Source organism: Musca domestica, unplaced genomic scaffold (genome assembly GCF_030504385.1).
Source record: "Musca domestica strain aabys unplaced genomic scaffold, Musca_domestica.polishedcontigs.V.1.1 5, whole genome shotgun sequence".
NCBI classification, from domain to species: domain Eukaryota; kingdom Metazoa; phylum Arthropoda; class Insecta; order Diptera; family Muscidae; genus Musca; species Musca domestica.
In genome coordinates this window covers 11,316,398-11,329,709 of record NW_026712346.1, presented here as the reverse complement: position 1 = coordinate 11,329,709, position 13,312 = coordinate 11,316,398, and positions in this window count along the sequence as shown.

Genomic DNA, 13,312 nt, shown 5'->3' with positions numbered 1-13,312 from the left:
CCCGAGTTAGGTTTTTAAAGAAAAAAATATTGACCACGCCTACTTTTACGTCCACAATTTCGATTTATCTAAAATCATTATATTTGCCAAAATAATGAAGATATCGGTTTGAAAATTGAGAACGGCTGGAACGATTTGGATAATTCTTTTTCTAAATATTCTTTCTACCCCGAGTTAGGTTTTTATTGAAAGAAAAAGTGACCACGTCCAATTTTACGCCCACTATTTCGATTTATCTAAAATCCTTATATTTTCCAAAATCATGAAGATATCTGTTCCACAGTTAGTATTTGACGTAATCTTGACTCTCCCTTCAACCCTAGGTATCTGTTTGGGGTCAAAGGAACTGGCCACACCTACTTCTTTAAATCTATGTGTAAACAATTTAAAAAAGTATAAAAACACGTAAGTTGAAAACGGCTAAGCCGATTTGACTCAAATTTTCTTTTGGTTATTTGTAATTACAGTGAAAACGTTTTCCTGAGAGAAAATGTTGAGAAAAGTCTCTATAAAAATAGCGGGAATGAAAACATTGAATTTTGTATTTTGATATGGAGTTTTGTGTAGAGTAGTTTCAAAATGCCTTTTGGAATTTAAAATTCTTATGAAAAAAAAAAACCGAAAATATCGAGAAATTTTGCACATTTTCTATGGATGCCGTTATATGGTTGCTATACCAATGCTGCTATTTTCAATTTTGATTGAAAAATACTTTTCAAAGCATAAAAACATTAAAATTCTCAACGTACTTTTAAATTGAGGCTATGCCTAATGGGGACCAATAGTAGCCAGTTGTTGTCGGTATTGATTTCTCAATAACGAAAACTTTAAATGTCAATTTACAGATAATTCGGTAGAAATTGTAACAAAAACATGCAAAAGGACGAATTTTTAGTGGTATTATTATACCTAAACGAATCGGATATATTTTAACTTCCTAGGAATATTGTAGTTTAAAGATTAACCTAAATATTTCGCCTTTATTGCTATTTCAACGAACTAACGGCCGCATACACAGTCGGGTATAGTTTAATTGACTGGTAAAAACTAAATACCATGATTTTCTAAAAGTTGCGAATTCTTAAATTATTTTTGATTTAGAAAATATTGCTAAGACCTTTATAGTACTGATAACTGAGATTTGGAAATTTAATTAAATACGATGAAATAATGAATATAAAGAGGCACATTTGGTCGACGAATATTAGAAGATACTAATATATGAGGGCTATATCTAAATGAGAATAAGCTTTTGTAACATCAATCATCCTTACAATAATATAAGAACATGTGCAAAGTTTGAAAGACGCATATTTAATTTGTTGACCTCTATCGTAATTGCAGATGGTGAACGAAGAGGGTCACGGACATAATTTAATCAATAAAGATTTCTACTCTTTATGGGGTCCCTTTATGGGGTCCCTAGCTTTTATAAATCGATGATACTTTATTTATGATAGTTAAATTAAAGTCATATTGCCAACATATTGGATTTCAATTTGGAGATTACTATCGATTCTGAGGTCCAAAACTCCAAGAAATTGATTGAGAACTTAAAATGCAAAATTCATTGGGACTGCAATCAGTGAAATGCCGAATATGAAGAGGCACTGTAATATGCGGGCTATACAAAATAGTGGAGCGAATTTAAAATTAAGTAAGAAAGGGATTCATATCCTCGGAAAATTCTTCCGAACCTTTAAAAGTAACCTTAACACACATGTAATGCCAAATAAGACAAAATCGATTCAAAATGTGACCAAGACCCTGGCAATAGCTAAAATCCGGGAACCCCTCTTTTGGGATTTTTATTTACCAACCGAAAAACTTCCTAACCCCAAGATTGTCTGCGACTCAGTGTAATTACTGACGATAGCGCACAGTGCCCGTATAACCTTACCTTTTGTTACTATAATTTCAATTCACTCCACTATTTTATATAGTTCGCATTTTATAGTGCCTCTTCATATTCGGTATTTCACTGATTGAAGTCCCAATGAATTTTACATTTTGGGTTCTCATTGGATGGATTATTTCCATACCTTATCAAAATTGAAAATTTGGGTATGGCAACCATATAACAGCATGTATAGAAAATATGCAAACCTTCTCGATTTTTCCGGTTTTTTTTTTCAATAAGAATTTTCAATTCCAAAAGGCATTCTGAAACAATTCTACACAAAATTCCATATCATAATAAAACAGTCAATTTTTTCAGTTCCGCGATTTTTCTCAAAATGTTCTTCCTTGACAACGTTTCCACTGTAATTACAAACAACCAAAACAAACTTTGAGTCAAATCGGCCCAGCCGTTCTCAACTGTTGTATTACTATATATTTTCAATTTTTTACATATAAATTTAAAGAAGTAGGTGGGCCAGTTCCTCTGACCCCAAACAGATACCTAGGGTTGGAGGCAGAGAGTCCAGATAACGTCGTATATTAACTACAGAACAGATATCTTCATGATTTTTCCAAATAATATGATTTTAGATAAATCGAAAAAACCTAAATCGGGGTAGGACGAACATTTAAAAAAAATATCCAAATAGTTCCAGCCGGTCCCAACTGATTCAATTACCAACGAACAAAAAATGGTTTATAAATAGATTAAAAAGTAGGCTTGGTCTGTTTCTCAGCCCCAAATAAATACTTAGGATTGGAGGGAAGGTCAACAGTATGTCGTGTAATAATTTTAAAACCTATATCTTCATTATTTGGCAAATATAAGGATTTTAGATAAATCGCAATAGTGGGCGTAAAACTAGGGGTGGACTAACCTTTGTACAAAATATTATGCAAATCAGTTCAGCCGTTCTCAACTGATTCCATTACCAACGAACAACAATTGATTTTTATATATATAGATGTATCAGGTCCGTCTACATTGTGCTTAGCCCCCCTCAAATGATATAGCCCCTTTCAAATTCCTTAAATGTTGCTAATTTGAGATTTTAGAAAGAACAACACATTCTTTCAAATAATTATAAGAATAGGTATAACCCTTATATGAAGATATCCGCTGATTTCAGCTGTTTCCAGTGTCTTGGTCATATTTTTCAATTGATGTTACCTTTATTTGGCGTCTTAGCTTCTAAGGATGTAGAAGACCAGTTTGGAGAAAATTTTGAATGTCAATGTTTCGGAGAAGCACCCATATAAAAGTACCTCCTGATTTTACCTATTTCGAGGGTTTTGATTACATTTTTGAATCGATTGCCTTAAAATGTGTGTTTAGAATGATTTGGGGATGGAGAACCATTTTACATGGGGCTATTAAAAACAGTTAATGTATACTTTTTAATATATGTGATTTATTATTTAGGTTTTTAACTCTCAAAGTAAAACCTCTGGCTGAAACATAGGATCAGGTTTTTTGAAACACTATAAATCGCCCCTTACGTGAACCTGTAATGACATTTTTGCGATGCGTATGTAATTCTATTGAGTCGAGTCATCATTTATATTAAAAATTGTTTCAATTATATGAGCCAGATCTGTGAATTATTATGCTTCAAAAACTATGCATTAAAGACTAAAACTACGGGCTGGCAACGCGGACCGGGCCAGCTAGTTCACCATAAATATGTATTGTGCACTCTAAGTAAATAAGTTGAAACGAATACAACAATAAACCACAAAACAAGGAAAACAGCAATAAGCATGACCACCGCCAAATTTGTATATTGACGATAGTTGCAAGCCAAAATAGTTTATCAAAGTTTAGATTTTTAAACAGAAAAGCTTACAATTTACAACTTATATTAGGTTCTTAAATATAAGCACTACACGCTAATACTATGGGCCAGCAACGCGGTCCGGGTTAGCTAGTATATTTATATATTTCGGCCGGGTTAGCTAGTATATTTATATATTTCGGCCGATTTCATGTACGTTGTGCACCAAATAAAATTCAGAAAGTGTGGCGGAATTAGTTTACAATAATAAATTTGACAAATTAATTGGAAATAGGTTAAGATTTGGATATGTATCCAAATATATATTTTCACCGAATTCACGTATTTGACGCACAAATTGCAATGAAATATGGAAGGTGTGACGGAATTTGCTGTAAAAGTAAATTTTGTAAAATTATATTGAAATCGGTTCAGATTGGGATCTGATTTTATTAAGAAGCATTGACCCACAACGCTTGGAATGGCATTAGGCTAAGAGTAAAAAACTACATAACGATTTAATTGATTATGGGGAAGTATGCTGCTACGTCGATTCTCTAATTGCAACAGAAATGCCACTCAACTTCGAAAGATTGCAGTTTCCTGCACGTTTGTCATTTGCAATGAAATTAATAAATCCGAAGGACAAATCCTTCGTATATGCGGACAAAATTTGGCATGTTCCTGCGTGTTGGTAGACCGAGCTATTTGTTTATTTACGCATTACAGTATTGCGATTTTTTTTTTTAATTTTTGAATTTATTTTATTTCTTTAAGCTAACATTCGCTTATAAAATTTTGAAGGCATATAAAATCAATGGGGTTCAGGTAGTATTATATAAAACATTAGGATTGTACATTTCAAAAGTCAAAAGGAAAATGTTAAAATTTCACATTTTCCTGGAAGGTTAGAAATCCTTTTCACACTAAATGTCCAATTCGCTTTACCCTTTTGCATCCCTTGTATTCGGTATTTCACTGATTGCAGTCCTAATGAATTTTGCATTTTGAGTTCTCATTGGACGGATTATTGTCATATGAAAGAAGTAGGTCCACATTTTGAAATGAGCCCCATAACGGCTTGTCTGTCATGTGTTCGCATCTTCCAACTGAAGCACGATGTAGGTCCGGGAGTTGAAAGCTAAGATCCCCATTGAACATAGTATTGCACACTCATTTCATTTGAAATATTATTCATTCAGAATTCAAAACAATAAAAAATGTACACTTCAATATTTGATCAGTATTGAAAAAAATTTCACGCCAAAAATATTTTTTCATTCACATATTTATTGGCATATTTTTACGCAATTTTTTTTTCCAAGATACTATTGCAAAATTTTTTGAATTGTCAAAATCCGTCAAGCCATTCTTGAGTTATACGCGAAGTAACTAGCATAACATTCTTTTCTATGATGGAAATAATTTTTTATTTTGTATCTTCTTCTGGAATGATATTATTCGTGTAGTTCCCTTACCCAATGAATGCATAAAATCTATAAACAAAGGTTTGGTCCGTTGTCGCTTACCCTACCCTAAAAAGACTATATATCATATTTGAATTAAAAAAAAAAAAAAAAAAAAAACACTACAAATGTACATTCCAAAATAGTAAGTCAAAAAGGAAAAAAAAAAACAGGCAATGTAAAACATTACTATCGTATATTTCAAAAGTCAAAATGAAAATTTTTAAATTTCACATTTTTACGCGATTTTTTTAAATTTATCCTTTTCTAATAAGAACAATTGTTTGTAGATCATTTTATTTTTGATTTCCTTTTCTGCCAAGAGACAATTCCAAATTTGACTGAATCGTTAAAATCAGACCAGCGGTACTTGAGTTATAAGCGTAGTAACTAACACAACTTCCTTTTATATATAGATTAATGCATATTTAAAAAAAGTCTTATTAATAATGACGTGCACTGTCCGATTTAAAGTGTTTTCAAAATCCTGATACTATTTTTCAGCCACACGTTTTAATTTGAGAATTAGGATACCTAAAAAATAAAGTACACTGTTAAAAAATGTATATATATATATATATATATATATATATATATATATATATATATATATATATATATATATATATATATATGTACCAACTGATGGAAGATGGAAGAATAAAATAATGAAAGGGAAGGAAACTAATAGTGAAGAAGCCAGAATTTTAAGATGGGAATAGAGAAGTTAGTAGGTGTAATCAGCGAGTCGTCCTTAGCCATTTTACTCTTCTAGCTAAATGCAGAATGACCGCTGGCTCGGTTTCGGAAAGGGAGGACAAGTCGGACAGAATTTGCTTACACAGTCGCCTCTGTCTCCTCGAAACATTCAAAATGGACCCTACAAAGTACATATATTCTGGATCAGCGTAAAAATTCTAAGACGATCTAGCGATGACCGTCTGTCTGTCCGTCTGTTGTAATCACGCTCTCTTTCGAACGAATTGAGATAGAAGGCTAAAATTTTGCAAACATGCATATTTACAAGTAGGCAGGTTAAGTTCGTAAATGGGCCATGTCGGTCCACGTTTTCGTATAGTCCCCATATAACGGTACCTCCCGATATGCGGTATTTTGATGATTTTAGCGACATTATTTACAGGAATTATTTAAAATTTCGTATTTGGGTACTACAGCCTTTGACAAAAATTTTTGTATGCAGGTCCACGTCTTCGTATAGACCCCATATAACGGTACCTTCCGATATTCTGTATTTTGATGATTTCAGTAACATTATTCACCGGAATCATTTCAAACTTCGTACTGGAAGATCCTAATGAGTACTACAACCTCTGAAAAAATTTTGTATGCAGGTTCAGATCTTCGTATAGCCACCATATCACGGTACTACAACCTATGTATACCATGTACGGTACTTCCCGATATTCGGTATTTAGATGATTTAGCAACATTATTTACCGGCATCGTTTCAAATTTCGTACTGGAAGATATCAATGGGTATTACAGCCTATGGCAAACATTTTCGTATGCAGGTTTTGATCTTCGTATAACCCCCATATAACGGTACCTCTCGATATTCGGCATTTTCATGATTTTAGCGACATTATTTACCGGAATTATTACGAATTTGGTATTTGAAGTTCGTAATGGGGACAACAGCCTATGACAAAACATTTCGTATGCAGGACCACGTTTTCGTATAGTTCCCATATAACGGTTTTCATTTAAGTTGTAGTTTTTGGATTTTTTTTTAAATTTTTCAATTTCAATGGTGGAGGCTATAAAAAGTTCGGCCCTGCCAAATTTATCTGATTTTTTCAAATTTCACAAAATTACAAGTTTCACATTTTGGAATTTGCTTGAATCGTGAAAATCAAATCAGACTAGCGGTTCTTGAGTTATAAGCGTAGTAACTAGCACAAGTAATACCCGGGGCGAACTTTTAATACCCTCCACCTTAGGGTAAAGGAAACATCTTTATATACAAGTATCTGAATTCGTGTTTCACTTTAAACTTCATATTCAGTGAAACCGTTTGGATAATGCATCTAAACATATCAAAAATCATAAAGTGAGTGTGGCCCTAATAGGTGGGACCATACCATAACGGGAACCTCTATAGGCAATTTTTACTTCAAGGATTGTCATATATCAAATGTTCTAAAATACCAAATTTGAAACAATTATGTGGGTAAATGTGACTAGGATTATCAAAATACGGAATATTGATGTGTATCGTTATATGTGCGCTATAGGAAAACGTGGAGCTACATACTCAATGTTCTGCCACAGGGCTAGAACCCATTATGAACTACAAATACCAATTTTTATCAAAATACCGAATATCGGCAGCTACCTTTAGATTAGGGCTATACCAAAAGGTGGACCTGCAAATACAATGTTTTGCCATCAAAGCTAGAACCCATTATGACCCACAAACACCAACTTTTAGACAAAACCGTGAAAAATCATCAAAATACCAAATATCGGGAGGTACCGTCATATGGCGGCTATACCAAAACGTGGAGCGACATATCTCATTTTCAATAGCAACCATCCTAGACACAATACAAATTGTTCTGCTAAATTGACGCTCTACGTCAAATAATGTGGGCTGTATCGTGATTTCAACGGACAGACGGACATCGTTAAATCGACTTAGAATGTTATGTTGATTATGAATATATATACTTTATGGGGTTTACGATGAATATTTAGGGATGTTACAAACGGAACGACAAAGTAAATATAACCTCCTTTCCAAGGTGGAGTGTATAAAAACGTCTTTTCGAAAAATTATAAGTATGGGTCCACGTTTTGTTTATTTGGCATCAATTTTTTGAAAAATATCGAAGTAGTACCCATGTAAAGTTACTTCCTGATTTTACCTATTTCGAGGATCTCGACCACATTTTCCAATCGATTTGGCTAAAAAAATATATGTTCATATTTTGCTATAGTTCCCATAAAACTAATTGACACTCATCACGATTTTCTAAACAATGCAAATTCCAAATTACAGCTCATTTTAATGGCAATTTTAGGGTTTTAGCACTCAAATTGATACCTATGGCTTAAAAATAAGATCAGTTTTTTTTAAACACTTTAAATCAAATTTAAGTCAAGTCATTATTTATAATAAAAAATTATGCCACTTATATGAGCTAGATTTGTGAATTATTATGTTTAAAAAACAGCATAAATAATTACATAATTTTTTAGTATAACGTCTACTCAATCTTAACATGGTTTGGTAGTTTTAGTGAACGACCACGTCCAGTTTATAAAATCAAATACAAATTTGAAGCAGGGGATATATTTTTTTTATTTGGCGATCCCTAAAACAAAAAAGTTAGACATATTGGCGCGACGTACAACACGGCAATTTCCTACGGGCTAAGTATGCGGAAAAACCGTGAAATTTCACTCATTTTATTTAGCTCATGGATTGGTAGGCCTGGTAGTTCACTGCCTATTTTTATGTCCCTTCATTGAAGACCAAATCTTTTAACATAAAAGCAACGAGCCAATACCAGTACCAGTCCACGTCACCCAGTCATACTTCAAATCAAATGCGACACCATTCCCCATATTCTGTATTTATTCGAACTGTCGAAACACCGACTGTAAATTTGTAATTGTTTCAATACTTTGAAGAAAATAAGAATAATCTGAAACAAGTAAGCAAAGGCTACAGTCGAGCGGGGCCGACCGTTGAATACCCTACAACACTATAATAAACGATACTGTTTATATAGGCAAGATACTCGAAAGAATTCCACAAGATATTGTGAAAAATTATAAAAGAAAACCATCAGGTTTCGTTCTCTAATTTTCGAATAATAGCAACTTAAACTAATTTGCTAATTTCCAATTTATTTGTAGATGTTGCACGTAAATGGTCTTCCTAGATCTGGAACCAATATTTCCCAAAGACCTATAATCTCTCAGAAGTGGCAAAAGATTAACATTTATTATTGGTTTTTGACTGAAACGCATCTATATGAGATACAGACATTTGACTATATTCTTCCACGAAATCAGCGTTAACGAAATAGTCAGAAGTGCGTCTTTCCTCTATCTGTGAATTCTCCAAAGAGTCACTGGAATACACATTTTCGTATTTTGTCTACAAAAGTTGGCAAACTATTTCCCACATTGAATATTTTTGGATGGCCATCCAAAACTGCTTGGCTTTTGCAATGTCCGGTAATCCCCATTCAAATGTGCGTGAGGATCGGGCGATAATTACGACCTGCTGACAATTTTGCAGTTTTTTGGACCATTTCAACCCCTAAATATGTTGCGATCATCTCCAAAAAGAGTAGGCTTCTATTCTGACCCTCATCTGATCCTCATGCTAAATTTCGTTAGGATCGGGTCATAAATGCGATCTGTATATGATATCCTGATATCCTAACTACTTAGTTTTGTTAGCTGTAGAAATATTACCAAATGTTTAATTCAAAATGAAAATATGCCAAAAATATGACAAAATTGAAAAAATATGAGAAAATGTTACAAAATCAATATTTTCGTCTTTAGAGAGATATTTTTATACGATTTTTTTAGACGTTTTAATGAGAACTGTCTAAATCAGTTCAGCCGTTCTCGACATATAAGAGATCTTTCAAGCATATCTTCTTTGATAGACATATATATCGCACATATTTTGCTATATATCCGATTTGTTGGATGTTAACATCAATGTAAAGGTCAGAAGTAACCTTGTCATGGCTTCGTGATTTCGCCGGGATTTAAAATATTCGCGGTTTAATGAAAAATGTTGAATTTTTTCAACACAAAATATATGGTCTATTTTACCCGCTAAATATTATCCGATGACTACCCTAATTGGTAGGCTTCTTTCCCGCCCTAAACTCCAGCTACATACGAAATTCCGCGTCGATTGGTCTATAATTGCGACCTGTATAGCTACTGCAAAATCCGATATATTTTCAGTATTTGGTCCACACTTTTGTGTGGGAGGTACCAGAAGGAGTACACCGAAACCTACCATTTTGTATTTGTAAAAATATTGGAAAGTGTGAATTATAGATTTACAAGACGATTATTATGCATTTTATGAGATATAAAATAATTCAAATTGTTGACCCTTTGTGGTGGAGGTACTTGAGAAAGTAGACTGATATCGTCCTAGCACCGATATGGTTATTGGGATGCACAGAGTTTGAACAAAATTGGATATGTTTTTGTTGTATTCGGTAAATTATTTTCTTTGAAATTGTTGACCTTTTTTGAGTTAGGTACCAATAGGATTGGATCAATACTGCTCATATACGAACTCGATCTAAGCTTTCTAAGCCAAATCGGGGGCTCCCTCTAGGTCGATTCCAAATGTCCTGAAGCGTATTTGGTCCAAATAGACCTAGGGTCTCGAAGCATCGTTTCGCTGAGACACGTTTTGGCCGTATCAAATGTTATACCTATCAATTATTCGTATTTGTATAATGTAAAAATGATTTGTTTTAAGATAATTCATTTTGTTTTATTTTGGAAGAATTTAAAAATTACAATTTTTGTTTATAGAACATGTACAGTTTTCATTTGGCTTCTTATAAATTAATTTTTAACAGCTTCTTATACCCCATAATTCTTTGTTTGGCCTTTTAAACTTTAAGCCGCTTATTTAAATGCCGAACTCTGAAATGAATCCGGCATTTGAAAAGAAAACTCCTTCACTTTATTGGTAAATTAACTTATAGGCTTTCTTTTACGAGGAGTTCCTTAATTTTTTTTTTAATGGGATATAGTAATACCATTCATTTAATTAAAAATAGTTTTTAATTGCCTTATATGAGAGACGAACTGCTCAGATGGTTTTATAAGTGACCCTTTCGAAATTTGATCCACCCATGTGAATGATTGCTCTTGACATTGGTATTCTTCCAGATTTAACTTCCGAATCATATACCCTGATATATATTCTAAATCGTCATCTCGAAGAATGACAATGTCTTGAGCATTAATTTCATTGATTTCGGCCAAATCGGGTGTTTGCGTCTAAACTTGAAGTCCTGCGGTGATGGATAGTCGTTAAGGCCACCTTTACTTCGTATTGCGCCAAAAAATTGTTCCAATGTATCCTGGTTAAGCCGTCGAGTTAAAATACATTGGATGTTGAACTTTTGTACGTATTCATAAAACATAATTAGGGCGTTATTCGATACCAGAATTCCCTTTTGGAAGATTTCCAATGTATTCTTATTAGGGATAATAGGTGTTGACATTAATTTGGTCATTCTTTCCAATACATTCTATTGACTTAGTAGGTCATTACCGAATGGTTCCTACAGAACAAAAAATTATTGTAAAAAAAAAATAATAAATTTGATAAAGCCCTAGTTTTTTTTTTTAACAATTTCCTTACCTTTCCGGGCAAACCAGTTGTACCAGGAGATGAATTATGTACATTGAACCAGTCATTGGTTAACTGAATAAATTCAGCAGTGTCCATTGCATTGTACAATTCCATCCCTAAGGAATAGCATCTTTTGATTGCATTTGCAGTTGTGTGAGAGAAGAGCTGGGTAGCAAATTTCACCTTTTGCCTCCCTATAAAAAATCTTAAAATAAGTGAATTCTAAAATATTATTGTATATGAACCTGCGCCTTTTACGGATAGATGTTCTTGCGTTAGTTTAAATGTTATTGACGTATCAGACTTGTTAGTGTATTTCATTAAGTCCGTTATTGTTCGCGGTGTTAGAATTTTATTTTCAATCAACAGCCCCGTATCAATGAAGTGGTTTCGAATCAATTTTATTAGATGTGGAACATCAGCAAATGAAAGTACCTTATCCTCGGGATTTGTGGGGTGGGGGAACCATGGTTTCTCTACACTATATGCATAAAAAATATATATAAGCAACATTTTTAAACATAAATTGTAATAATATAAATATATAAAAGAGTAGTGAAATAATTTACTCCCTGACCGAGAATAAACGTAACGACTGAAACTAGAATTTTAAAAATTATCACAATGTTCAGTCTTAAGGTAGAACTAGACCAAGAAAAGTGAGTTTAAAACATGAAGGTGAAGGTTCCGAAAATGTGTGCGAACTGTAATGAACTAAATATGGTACAGTTTGGTTAAGAGTGAAGGGATGAAATTAGAATTTGGAAATTGTGAGTTAGGGTCCCTTTTGGTGTAAGGATTGTCATAAAAAGATGGTTTTTGATGTGTGTACTATAATTGTACAAAAAGTACTAAATCGTAGCGGGCACTTGCTAATTTAATATAAAACGTCTTAACATGTAAAAAAATAATTGAAAATATGCCTGTGTAAGAAATAAAGTGCTCTTATTTTATTTTTTATATATGGGTGTATTTTAATTACCTATACGTCATAATACAGATGTACGGCTTCTTACGTGTATCCGACTAGAAACTCGGTGGTGTGTTGTGTAGTGTGTATGGATTTTGCTTTAAATACATACCTGGCGTTATGACCAAATCTCGCCACAACTTACGATTTGCTGGTCCCATGTCACATACCACAGTCACCACAAGATATCCAGCATCTTTCAAAAGCGCAATTATCTTAAATAAAATTTCCTTAGACATTTTACAATTGAAATCGTAAAACACAGGCTGTTTCCAGGCTTCTACGATTCCACTTGCCATTACGACCTGTACGTAATTAGCCGGTTTCTGTACTAAATCGCTATTAGTGTCGTATTCAAAGGATTCGGCCACCTTCATCTCATCGAATGACAGCAAACATATTTTGTCCTCGATTGTCATATAATTTACATGTCTCATAAATTCAATGGATGTATAAAGTATTCCTTCATTTATCGATATTTTATTGCACCAGTTTTTGAGTGGAGATACGCTTGGTAAAGGATAACCCTTTTGGTACCAATGTTGATATGCTCTTGGCCCAGCAGCGTGCAAACATATGGCACTCGAGATATCTGCCCATTGCCATCTTAGCGGTGTTCTTAATCTCATCTTTCTTAGTTGGCCATCGGTAAATATTTCATTAACGGAATCCAAGGCACCAAAGGTTGCGCTTCAATTCCTTGTTCTCATTCTCAAGGTTTCTAATTTTTTCGGCGTACTTTTCACTTTCTGTGGCAAAGAATACTGGACTATATATAACGTTAATTATAATATATTTTTGTTAATTAATAAAAAAA